Source organism: Selaginella moellendorffii, unplaced genomic scaffold, assembly GCF_000143415.4.
Source record: "Selaginella moellendorffii unplaced genomic scaffold, v1.0 SELMOscaffold_16, whole genome shotgun sequence".
In the NCBI taxonomy this organism is placed as follows: domain Eukaryota; kingdom Viridiplantae; phylum Streptophyta; class Lycopodiopsida; order Selaginellales; family Selaginellaceae; genus Selaginella; species Selaginella moellendorffii.
The window spans coordinates 213,060-226,021 of record NW_003314277.1 but is presented as its reverse complement, the minus strand read 5'-3'; positions in this window follow the sequence as shown (position 1 = coordinate 226,021).

Sequence of the window (12,962 nt, the reverse complement as noted above, 5' to 3'; positions counted from 1 at the left end):
ATGGTGAAGCACCAATAAAACTTTGCACCCCTGTGATATACGCATACCGAAGAGACGGCAAATAACCATCCCAATCCGAATGCTGAAAGTTCATATACTTCACGATCATCCCTTTGAAGTCTGAATGAGATGTTCCACAAAACCGTTTAACTGTGAAGGATAAACACTCTTGAAAGTGTGGCATATCCCCAACCGAGATATCAAAATGTGAAATGCCTTAGCTATAAATATGGGACTATTATCTGAAAGAATCCACTCCAAACAAGAATGTTGGAACACCACTTGATTAAAAAAAAAGTATTTAATAGCAATTGCAGATGAGCTAGTAAGAGCACTGACTTTCACATAGCGAGTCAAGTAGTCAAAAACAATAATGACATATTCATTGCTAGTCCGTGTGGAAAATGTCCCATCAAATCAAATGCCACCAACTCAAATAGACAAGAAATTGCAATTGACTCCAACTGTCCTTCCGCAGCACAAGGGGGAGTATTACGAATTTGACACCAAATGTAACTACGCTCATACCGGATAATATCACGTCGCATCTTTGATCAATAAAAAGACCTACACAATTTCTTGGTCATACAACAATGTCCTATATGCCCACCTAAAATAAGAGAATCATGATACGTGAGGAGAAAGCATGGAATAAAGATTGAAGACACCACTAGTTGTAAATGATTATCAGGATTCGTCCCCAAAAAATAAAGAAGACCATCCTTAAGGTGATATTGAGAATATAAATGTCGAAATGGCAAATCATTGGCAAGTGATGCAAGAATCTCAAACTCATCACAAATCCTTCGAATCCATAGCTCATGTAAGCAACCAAAGGGAACGACTCGAGAAACGATCCATGGGGTTCAAATATAGAGGGAAAGGGCCCATGAACAAGAGTGCACCCCCTTGTCCAAACGGTTAAAGGTCTTGGGATATTTGGGGTTAAGCGTCCTTGGGTGTGAATAGTACTGGGCTGGGTGACCTCCTGGGAAGTCCAAACTCAGGAGCTTACATTTGGTATTGAAGTGGTCTTGGGTCCGACTCTGTTGGTTGGTTAAGGGAATCACACCACATGTTGATTGACATCTGGCTAGTCCAGTTTTCTCCCGCTGGGCTCGACCCGAGGGGCAGGGTGTCAAGAGAGCGAGGCTCTCGGGAGAGTTACGGCTCTCAGCTTCCATTTACGAGGGCATGAACTTGCAGGGAAGCGTGGTGGATTGTAAGCAACCAAAGGGAACGACTCGAGAGACGATCCATAGGGTTCAAATATAGAGGTAAAGGGCCTATAAACAAGAGTGCACCCCCTTTTCCAAACGGTTAAGGGTCTTGGGATATTTGGGGTTAAGCGTCCTTGGGTGTGAATAGTACTGGGCTAGGTGACCTCTTGGGAAGTCCAAACTCAGGAGCTTACAGCTCAATCTTTTTAGCCTCACAAACCTCATCAAGAGAAAATAAATCTTACTTTACACCTATGGATATTGAACGTCAAAAATACCAATTGTCGGAATCCTTATCCAAATAATCTATAGATGCTAGAATAACAAGTTCATCAAAAACATAAAAAAAAGAGTGAAGAAGGAAGAGGAGCTCGAGAAAGAGCATCAGCATCAGCCATAAAACTCTTCAAGCGATGAATAATATCAAAACTATATATTTGAAGTTTCAAAGCCCATCAAGCAATATAACTAAGCAATATAACCAACCAAGTTCTTCCATTTCAAAAATGAAGTAACTATAGTATAATCACCTTCTAATAACATCTGAAAACTATATAGATATATATATAGTTTCTTGAAACCTTAAATTGTTGCTAAACATTCCTTCTCTATTGTGGAATAGTTCACCTCTGTTAGTTGTAATTCATGACTAATATATGCAATGGGATGGCACTAACTAGGCACACTCGGGCTTTTTTGCATCAACATACCTTCAAGATCAATATCAAAAGCATTTATGTGCAAAATGAAAAGTCAAATGTAGTCAAAAGATGTCAAAATTGGAGGAGTCATCAATAGCTCTTTGTGATCCAAAAACACCCACTCATAGTCTACAAACCAGATGAAAGATAACGTTGACGACTTCAGCAATACTTACAACGGTGTAGTGTGATTAGAAAAATAATCAACAAAATGACCGAGATATTAAACCTTGCCTAAGAAGTGCTACACATCATTTCACACACTTTGGAGTAAAAAACTTTAGAACACCCATAAGTTTATTAAAATCAACTTGTAAACCTTTACGAGAAATACAGTACCCAAGATAAGAACCTAAACACACACTTCGACAGTTTCAGCTTTAAACCAACTTCCCATAGTCGATCTAACACCTTACAAACATCATGAACATATTCCTCTCATGCCCCCTTCGAGTGGATTAAGACATCATCAATGAAATCAGCAATCACCTCTGGCATATTGTAAAGAACCTTGTCCATCATCCATTAAAAAGTTGTTGGAGCATTGTTCAAACCAAACAATATTACCAAAAACTCATACAAACCAAATGGTGTATGAATAACAATCTTAGGAATATTTTTTTTGGCCATCAGTACTTGCTAGTACCCAAAAGCAAGATCTAATTTAGTGAACTAACGACTTCTCACTAAATTATCCAAGAGATTAGTAGTGTGAGGAAGAATGTACACATTTGGGATTGTCACTTCGTTTAATGGATGATAGTTAATGTAGAAATGAATACTCCCATCAGACTTCTTTATAAGATGAGGTTCACATACCCAAAGACTCCGACTTTTGAATATTTCCCTTTTCCAACATCTTTTTGATATTTGTATGTAAAATTTTAATCACTTTGGGTGACTAATGATGAATAGGAATCTTGATTGGATAAGCATCCCCGATGGCATGTAGCAATCTTAGCTTTAGATGATAGGTCAAATTCAAAGAGATTGGCATACTCCTTCATGAGTTGGTCAACCACTTCAACACAAAGATCGTCAAAGGGATCAGAAAAAGAAGGAGAGGAACAAGATAGAAACTTAGGAGGAGGTAAGGGGGAAACAAAAGTAATTGAAGAAGAAGTAGAAGCAAAGAGAGAAAGAAATACAAAAGTGAGAGGAATGGAAGAAATATTAGGAAGTATGAAATAAGGGGGAGAAACCTCAAACTCACACTCAGTATAATTGTGTCATGAATGTGACTTCGGGTATCGAAAGTTACCTATCGGCTAGTCCTTTTAGATATTCTTTCCTTACGACCACAACGGCAGGAGGTTGGTATTGTTGGGTCTTTTATCAGTCTCCACCTAAATTAGTTGAGAAATTGGTCTTCGCGTGTGCACTTGACTAGATGAGCATAAGGATAAAATTCTTAAATGCTATTAGTCATGCATACTAAACTTGGTTAAAGAAACTCATTCGTTAACTTGCACTTGCTAGTGTTGAGAACCCCCACGATATTAAAATTGGTCCCTCAATATTCACTAGATGATAGTTTACCGTGTTTGCCAAACACCCTCGCTATCATGCCCTTTATGTTAGTCTCATTTCGGTGCTAAATACTATGTATGGAAAGTGTCCAGATTTGCTCATTTGGCATATCTACAGAATGTAGAGATTATTTTGAACACAATGGTGTTCATCTCATATCCAATTCGAAATTTAGGATATTCCATATTTAGTAAGTGTCAAGCTTATCCCAAAGACTAACTCCTGATACTAAAGGAGGCTTGGGGTGAAAGCCTAAAGCATGTGTTCCTCACGGGGGGGGGGTTGTGGGGGGTTCCAAATGTATAATAGGGATAATGGGTAGGTGTCGCAAATATGACTTCGGGTATCGAAAGTTACCTGTCGACTAGTCCTTACGGACACTCTTACCTTACTACCACGATGGCAGGAGGTCGGTATTGCTGGTTCCCTTTATTGGCCCCTCTTGTTCAAGTGTTAGTAAACTGGACTTTGCATCTGTACTTGGTCGGATGAGCATAAGGAAGGAATTCCTAAGTGTCTATTTAGCTAAGCATACTTGGCCCGGCTTGTTAGTTCTCTTTTGCTCTGTCTTGCACTGGCTTGACAAAAACCCTTGCGTATTGAGATTGGTCCCTCAATATTGCTACATGATAGCTTACCGTGTCTACCAAACACCCTCGCTATCATACCCTTTGTGTTAGTCTCATTTCGGTCCCAAATGCTATTTATGGAAAGTGTCTAGATTTGCTCATTTGGCATATCTACGGGAATGTAGAGATCGTCCTGAACACAATGGTGTTCATCCCGTGTCCAAATTTGCAATCTAAGGACATTCCATATTTAGTAAGTTTTGAGCTTGTCCCAGAGACTAACTCTTGAAACTAAGGGAGGCTTGGGGTGAAAGCCCAAAGCGTGTGTTCCTCAAGGGAGGGGGGGGGGGGGGGGGTTCCAAATGTATAGTAGGGATAGTGGGTAGGTTGGGCATGGGCGACCAACTTGAGGCATAGTCTAGCTCCTGCTTGCGTGCCTGTCCTTGTTCTGCGTCTGACTTGGGTCTAAGCCCAAGTTCCATTCCATGCTAGTTGGTGGAGTACCCATACCCTCGTGTTAGGCCACCGGTATGCCGAAATAGCGCCAGACTCTGTTTGGCTCCGTTTTGCGTGCTAGTCCTGGCATTGGGATGCTGGTTACTCTAGGACTGTTCCAAGTCGCTTCGGGCTCCTGTTCCTTCGCTCCTTGGGCTTTATGCTCGGGAGTTGCTCCATGGTTCGGTTCCATCACTTCTCCGCTCCATGCTTGGGAGTTTGGCACCATTCCTTCGTTCAGTGGCCCAAGGCCCTGAACCTCGGGTTCCTATGGACACGTGGCATGTGACATGTGGCATCTGTCATGTGGCACATAGAGGGTTTAGGTTCCGCTTCGTGGTGTTATCCTATGGTAAATCACCATAGGATAAAGGGTCAAAACCACGTGCGCTACATTTGGTATCAGCGGATGAGTCTCAATGAGTACTATACAATGAGATTGGGCAACTAGTCTCGTTGCATACGCAGAGATGAACACAATGATCCGAGTGGGTACACATTTGGGTGCAAAGGCTTCGCATTTGTTCCTTGGGTATGGATTTGGTTACCTTGTTGTACCATATGTTGTGAGCTTGAGCTTGGGCTCACAAAAAGGATTGAGTTATTCCATTCTCACGAGTTTGAGCTTGGACTCGTGAGTGAGGCACATTACCAACTCAAGGTTACACTTTGAGTTGGCAGAATTAATGTTAGCCTATTGGTGGTTCCATGAGTTGTTCCATGTACCATGGGTGAAAGTAGCAAATAGGCTGGTCCATAGTTGTTTAGCACGGTGTTAGTGGATCCTTCCTAGGCATGATTACAAGTGAATCAACCAAGACTGTAGGGATTAGTCTATTGGTTCAGATAGTCATTGTCATGCTCTCTCATAAACTTTTCTTAGATTGGACTGAAGGCAGTGCAAAAGCAAGTTTGAGGTTTAATCAAAGATAAGACCGAAAAGAGAGTTGTCGGGGACGAAGGATCAAACACGTAAATCATCTTCTCTTCTTGGAGAGATGATTTGTAACGAGGTGTGACTCATTGCTCGTGTTCACATCATGCAATCAAAAGTCCCTACCTTGATGCATCTTGGAGATGATGGTCTTACAATGGTGAGTTATGGGATGGATAGCGGTGAAGCGCTAAACCATTTTGTCTAGACTTGCTATTGGAAGACTTGGGTTGCAATGCTCAATTCTTTTCTGGGGAATCTTGCTATTACTCCTTGAATAGCTTGGTGTTGGACTAGTTTTGAGTTTGGTCGGAAAGAAAGTGGCATGAGCTTGTCCGTGTTGTGAACAAAAGTTAGTGGTGTTGGGTGTTGTAAGTCTCTATCAGTGGAGTGTAGCATTTATGTTACATTTTGTTGAATCGAGTTGACACTTGATACTCACATAAACCTTTGAAGTAATGACATGGGTGTTGCTCATGGTGTTGCTCAATTGATGATCAAGTCATTGTGATTTCTATATCATATCCATGTGATAATGAGTAATGTGTTTACGAAGTTGCTTGGTTAAACGATAATCAACCCCAAAGTGGTTGATGGTGAAGCTAGTTTACTTGCACGAAGTAGCATTGTAGTAGCTTTGACTAGATTGTCGATGGTGGTTCATTATGCTAAGCTTAAGTTGGTTCTTTGTTCCTTGTTTTCTTGAGGGTTTGCCCATAAGCTGTTGGAAAGGGTTGTAACATTCATTTGCTATAGCTCATTAGTTAATCTGTTAATACTTGGAGTAAATTGTTGGATAGAGAAGGTGTGAGGTTGAGGCATTGACATTACTAGCACTTGTGTTAGTGGAAGTGGCATTGTTATTTTAAGTGATAAGGAAGTTTCCTTAGAGCTTGATTTTCCATGTCATTTTTCTTGTTAGTGTTTTAGCTTCACATTGGATCTTGAAGGTGGTTGAAGAAGAGTGTTAGTGCAATGTGGATATTCGAAAATCTGGTCTTCATGATCAAGCCTTGGATGCTCATTTTGCATTTTTGCGAATGTCGGACTTGGATGTCGGAGGTATGGGCAAAAGATGTTCGAGGGTTAAGCATACTATAGGTCATGAGAATTTGTGTTAAGGTGAACCTATGTGAAGTTGTTAGTAGGAGGAAGTTGGTTGAGTCTTGGAAGTTTGTATTTCTAGACTAAGAGTCATTCTTTCTCTAGGATGGAAATTTTTCCACAAATTTTCTTAGGCTTTTCCAATGGCTGATCTATTGATCACATTGCCCGAAAACCATTCTGTTTTCGTAAGCCAGTACAAACTAGTGAAAGGGTTGGAGTTAACTTCGGTTGGCTTAGACCTTAGTAAATAGTTTGTATGATGCGGCCCAAAAGGGATGCTGACTTTTGAAGCTAAAGCAATTGAGTTGGATAAAGTTTGGAGTTGGTGTAGAAAAATGGCTGTTGCACTTTTCTAAGAAGGATAACCCTTGTGCCTTTCTTCTGTAGCGTTCTGCTTGGTGGCAAGTTGCACTTTGCATTTCGTTAGACTCTATGAGAGTAGTGAGCTCTCACTCATCTTGACTTAGTCTTGGTGTCCCTACGCCTTGGCTGAGGGTGGTGATGTCCAACTTAGTTGTTTGTAGTTGAGATGTTGGTACCCGTACTATAGCTTTGTCTAAGTGGAGGTTGTGTACTGATATGAGTCCATCTCATGGTCTTCACTTTAGCTTCGACTAAGTGTTGGTCATGTATAGCTAGCCTCTTCAAAGGCATGCTCAGAGTTATTGACTAGACATGTTGGTGAGCTTATTACAGTTGAGTTGAATTCGAATGGTCATTTAGTTTGTGCTTGTCAATGAACCTTTATCTTGACTTAGGGTATCACGTTCATGTTGGACAAGTATATGACTCAATGGCATGAGTTTAATGTTTGGGTCTTGTGGAGACAAGTTGAAGAGTGGTTGTTAGTTGCTTTGTGACTAGTGATTGCTTGTAAACTTCGTCAAGGACCTCTGATACTTGCTTCGCTCGATGATGATTTAGCAGTGATGGGTTTGCTTTACCGGATGGTGTTGCGGAGGATCGTGTCGTTAGACTTACATGGGTTTTCCATGTTAGCATGTCGACTCTACCTTTATTGATATTATTTGGTTGTGTTTAGTTCATAGTGTTGGATTTCATTGAGTCTTGGACGTAGTGATTCACTCCTTGAGGAAGTGTTATCTGTAACTGAGTTTTGCTAAAGGATTGGTCTCAGATACTAACTAAAGTATCTTTGATCTTGGTTAGCTTGGTTGCTAGAGAGCTTTGAGTGGTGATACACTCGTGCTTTCTTCTAGCTTTGTTATAGTGTCGATGGCATTGAAGTGATGCCTTGTCATTGATATTATTGATGTTAAGATTCAAGTGAGATGAGATGTTTCTCCTTAGGATTGATATTGAGTTTCATTAGTCTTAATGAAGATAGTGCTCATGATTTAGCTATGGCTTTGTGTTATTAGCATTCGTGCATTTGCTAGTTAGCAACTATGTTGACGTTCAAACAAGCTGAGTGGCAAGTTTGAGTTAGTTGTGTTCTAGACGAGATTGTTTAGTAGAGGTTGAGCTTTGACTTTTCCTTGAAAAGTGATTTTAGTCATGGACTATGCTAACTTTACAAGAGGAAAAGTTAGTGATCGATATTGAAGTGTTTGAATCCTTATTGGATTTGAGTTGAAATATATTGATCATTGATAATTCTTCTTGTGCTTGTTATGAAGTGAGTTACGTCTTGCTATAGATGAATTCATGGAGGATCGGTTAGATGATCACTTGTTGAGCATAGCTTCGTTATGCTTAGCTTTTGGATTGATGCAAATGTGCTCTTCATTAGCTTTGCATTATGAAGTTTAGCTTATGAATGTGTTGAGGAGGATATTGTGAGTTATACCATGATTTCTTCTTTAGCATTAAAGTTAGTTTATGCAAAGCTTGTGATCATTGTAGGCAAGACTTAGCTATAGGCTTCTTCAAGCTTTTGGTTCTTTGAGTTTTATGCTCATTGTTCCATTTGTTAGAAGTTGTTGGGGAAGGCATTTTAGCTCATTAGCTTCGATGTTGAAGTTGGCTTTTGCATCTAGCAATCATTAGCGATGATTGACTATCATCTGGGATAGTTGATTATCCTTGTCAAAAAGGTTTTGCTTGATTATTGTTGGTATAGATTGAGTTGCCGTTCTTCAGGATGGTAGATTCTTTCTTCAATGATGATTATGCATCTCTTTATTGATGGGATAGTTGATGATCTTTTATGATAGTTAGTTCTTCTCTTTGATGGCTTCTGGCTTTTTGTAATACCACATGTTCTTTGTGGTTTGCTCTGGATTGGTCTCTTGGGTTTGAGACATCGGTAAGATGTTGCTGACACTTGCTTAGGCAACTTAAGTTCTTTGGTATTGTTGGTTGAGATTTATTCAAATTGGCTTTTGTGATAGTTGACAGGAATGAGTGTTTATTAGTCTTACCGCATTCATTCTCTTTTGTTCATTGTTGCTCAAGTTAGTTTTGATAGATTTGGATGTTATTTTCTTTGGGTGATACATTCGCGAGCATTTTGCTTGTCAGTCAATGATACTTTGTGTTCTTTGAGTTATTTTTCGTAAGTTGTTTGGCATTCTGTCTACAATCTTTAATAGTTAAACTTTATCATTGAGTTTACTTGATAACATACTTGCTATTGAATTTTGTTTGATGGTGAATCCTATGTTTACCAATTATGATGATCTTGGTGGTTCCTTCACTATCATACTGGTTTATTGGATGATAACTTACTTAGAATACTTTTGTGTTCTACTCTAAGATATAATCACTGATAATTAAGCTTCTAAGATATCATTGTCTCTGACTTTGATATTGTCCATCTATTGATCTTTGAGTTTGGGCCAGTATAGGCAGACTGGCTTCGGCACTTCGTGTGCATGGTGAAATCTTTAGTCATGGGGTAGCTACTGTCGACTGGTCACATAACCTGCCTCTCTGTTGATGTTCCTTATTCCGTTAAAAGGGCGTGACCGTGTAAACAATTCTAACTGTTTGTTTACAGTAGTCTATCTAAACCTTACCGACGAGTTTGGTTTCTTTGCTTAGGAGGGTTGGGGCCTTTGGCTTCTCTCTCTATGTCCCTGCGGGTAAGGGCGTATCACACTTTTGTAAGCTGGGTGACTCCCAGAGTAGCAAGGGTGGCTGACTCCGTTAGTCATTTCCTTGTCGGCGACGGCCGAAAGGTGTCTGAGCTGATAGCGCATCCGTGTTAGACAAAGAGGTTATCTCCTAACTCATTTAAGTTGGTACATTTCTCACATAGTGTGAATACCGTGAACTTTTTGGGAGTTGTTTCCTTGGCGGTATTTTAGACTCGAGTATGCATCGACGAGGACGTCGATTTTCCCTAGGGGGGGAGAATGTTGCGAATGTGACTTCAGGTATCGAAAGTTACCTATCAACTAGTCCTTACGGACACTCTTACCTTACTGCCACAATGGCAGGAGGTCAGTATTGCTGGTTTCCTTTATTAGCCCTCTTGTTCAAGTGTTAGTAAATTGGACTTTGCATCTGCACTTGGCCGGATGAGCATAAGGAAGGAATTCCTAAGTGTCTATTTAGCTGAGCATACTTGGCCTGGCTTGTTAGTTCTCTTTTGCTCTGTCTTGCACTGGCTTGACAAGAACCCTCGCGTATTGAGATTGGTCCCTCAATATCACTACATGATAGCTTACCGTGTCTGCCAAACACTCTTGCTATCATACCCTTTGTGTTAGTCTCATTTCGGTCCCAAATGCTATTTATGGAAAGTGTCTAGATTTGCTCATTTGGCATATCTGCGGAATGTAAAGATTGTCCTGAACACAATGGTGTTCGTCCCGTGTCCAAATTCGCAAATTCGCAATCTAAGGACATTCTATATTTAGTAAGTTTTGAACTTGTCCCAGAGACTAACTCTTGATACTAAGGGAGGCTTGGGGTGAAAGCCCAAAGTGTGTGTTCCTCAAGGGGGGGGGGGGGTTGTGGGGGGTTCCAAATGTATAGTAGGGATAGTGGGTAGGTTGGGCATGGGCGACCAACCTGAGGCATAGTCTAGCTCTTGCTTGCGTGCTTGTCCTTGTTCTGCGTCCGGCTTGGGTCTAAGCCCAAGTTCCATTCCATGCTAGTTGGTGGAGTACCCATACCCTTGCGTTAGGCCACCAATATGCCGAAATAGCGCCAGACTCTGTTTGGCTCCGTTTTGCGTGCTGGTCCTGGCATTGGGATGCTGGTTACTCTAGGACTGTTCCAAGTCGCTTCGGGCTCATGTTCCTTCGCTCCTTGGGCTTTATGCTCAGGAGTTGCTCCATGGTTCGGTTCCATTACTTCTCGGCTCCATGCTTGGGAGTTTGGCACCGTTCCTTCGTTCAGTGGCCCAAGGCCCTGAACCTCAAGTTCCTATGGACACGTGGCATGGACACGTGGCATGTGACATGTGGCATCTGTCATGTGGCACATAGAGGGTTTAGGTTCCGCTTCGTGGTGTTATCCTATGGTAAATCACCATAGGATAAAGGGTCAAAACCACGTGCGCTACAGTAGGTCAGTTAGGTATAACCGACCACTGAGCCATAGTTTAGCTCTCACTTGTGTACTTGTCTTTGTTTTACGTCTGGCTTGGGTCTAAGCCCAAGTTCCATTCTATGCTAGCTGGTGGAGTACCCATGTCTTTGCGTTAGGCCACTAGTATGCTGAAATAACGCCAAACTCCATTTGGTTCCATTTTGCGTGCTGATCCTAGCATTGGGATGTTGGTTGCTCTAGGATTGTTTCAATTTGCTTCGGGTTCCTATCCCTTTGCTCCTTGGGCTGTATGTTCAGGAGTTGTTTTATGGTCTAGTTTCGTCACTTCTTGGCTCCATACTTGGGAGTTTGGTATTGTTCTTTTGTTCAGTGGCCTAAAGCCCTGAACCTCGGGTTCCACACCACTGTCCTTTGGACATGTGGCACATGGAGGGTTTAGGTTTCACTTCATGATGTTATCCTATGGTAAATCACCATAGGATAAAGGGTCAAACGTGCGCTACATTTAGTATCAAAGGATGAGTCTTAGTGGGTACTATCCAATGAGATTGGGCAATTAATCTCATTGCATTGACTGGGTACACGTTTGGATGCAAAGGCTTCACAATCGTTCCTTGGGTATAAATTTTAGTTACCTTTTTGTACCGCATTGTATGAGCTTGCTCTTGGGCTCATAAGATGAATGTGAGATTTTTGTTTGCACGAGTTTACACTTGGGCTCATGAGTGAGGCACATTAGCAACTCAAGTTTACACTTTGAGTTGGTAGGATTAATGTTATCTTATCGGTGGTTTCATGAGTTGTTCCATGTACTATGGGTGAAAGTAAACCTTTCCTGGGTTTGCTACTGGCACTACTGGATCCTTTTTAGGCATGATTATTATTGGATCAACCAAGACTGTAGAGATTAATCTATTGGTTTAGGTAGTCATTGCCATGCTCTCTCATAAACTTTTTTTGGATTGGACCGAAAGCACTGTGAATCATTTTCTCTTCTTGGAGAGATGATTTGCAATGAGGTGTTGACTCATTGCTCATGTTCACATCATGCAATCAAGAATCCCTATCTTGATGCATGTTGGTTATGATGATCTTACAAATAATGAGTCAAGGGATGGATAGTGGTGAAGAGTTATACCATTTTATCTAAGCTTGCTATTGGAAGACTTAGGCTGTAATATTTAATTCTTTTCCGGGAAACCTTGCTATTGCTTCTTGGTGTTGGATTAGTTTTGAGTTTGGTTGAAAAGAGAGTGGCATGAGTTTGTCCATATTATGAATAAAAGTTAGTGGTATTGCGTGTTGTAAATCTCTATTGACACTTACTTCACTCGATGATGATTTAGCAGTGATAGTCTTGCTTTATCAGATGGTGTTGCAAAGGATCGTGTCGTGGCTTGTATGATTTTTACATGTTGGCATGTCGATTCCTTTATTAATGTCATTTGGTTGTGTTTAGTTCATGGTGTTGGATTTCATTAAGTCTTGGATGTGGTGGTTCACTCTTTAATGAAGTGTTATTTGCAACTGAGTTTTGCTGAAAGATTGGTCTTAGATATTAAGTAAAGTATCTTTAACCTTGGTTACCTTAGTTGTTAAAGAGTTTTGAGTGGTGGTTCACTTTTGCTTTCTTCTAGTCTTGTTTTGGTGTTGATGGTATTGAAGTGATGCCTTATTATTGACATTGTTGATATTGAGATTCAAGTGGGATGAAATTGTAAGGAACCAACTCGCTGAGGTGTCGTAGGCTAAAGGAGCCCCGAAAGCTTGACCAAAATGATAAAGAGTTCATTGGATGAGACCAAGTCTAAGATTGAGTCCAAGACCGACTCTAAGACCGAGTTTGAGATAGAGTCCGGAATCGAGTCCAAGACCGACTCAGAGACCGAGTTCAAGACCGAGTTCAAGACCGAGCTCGAGACGGAGTCCGAGATCCGAAATC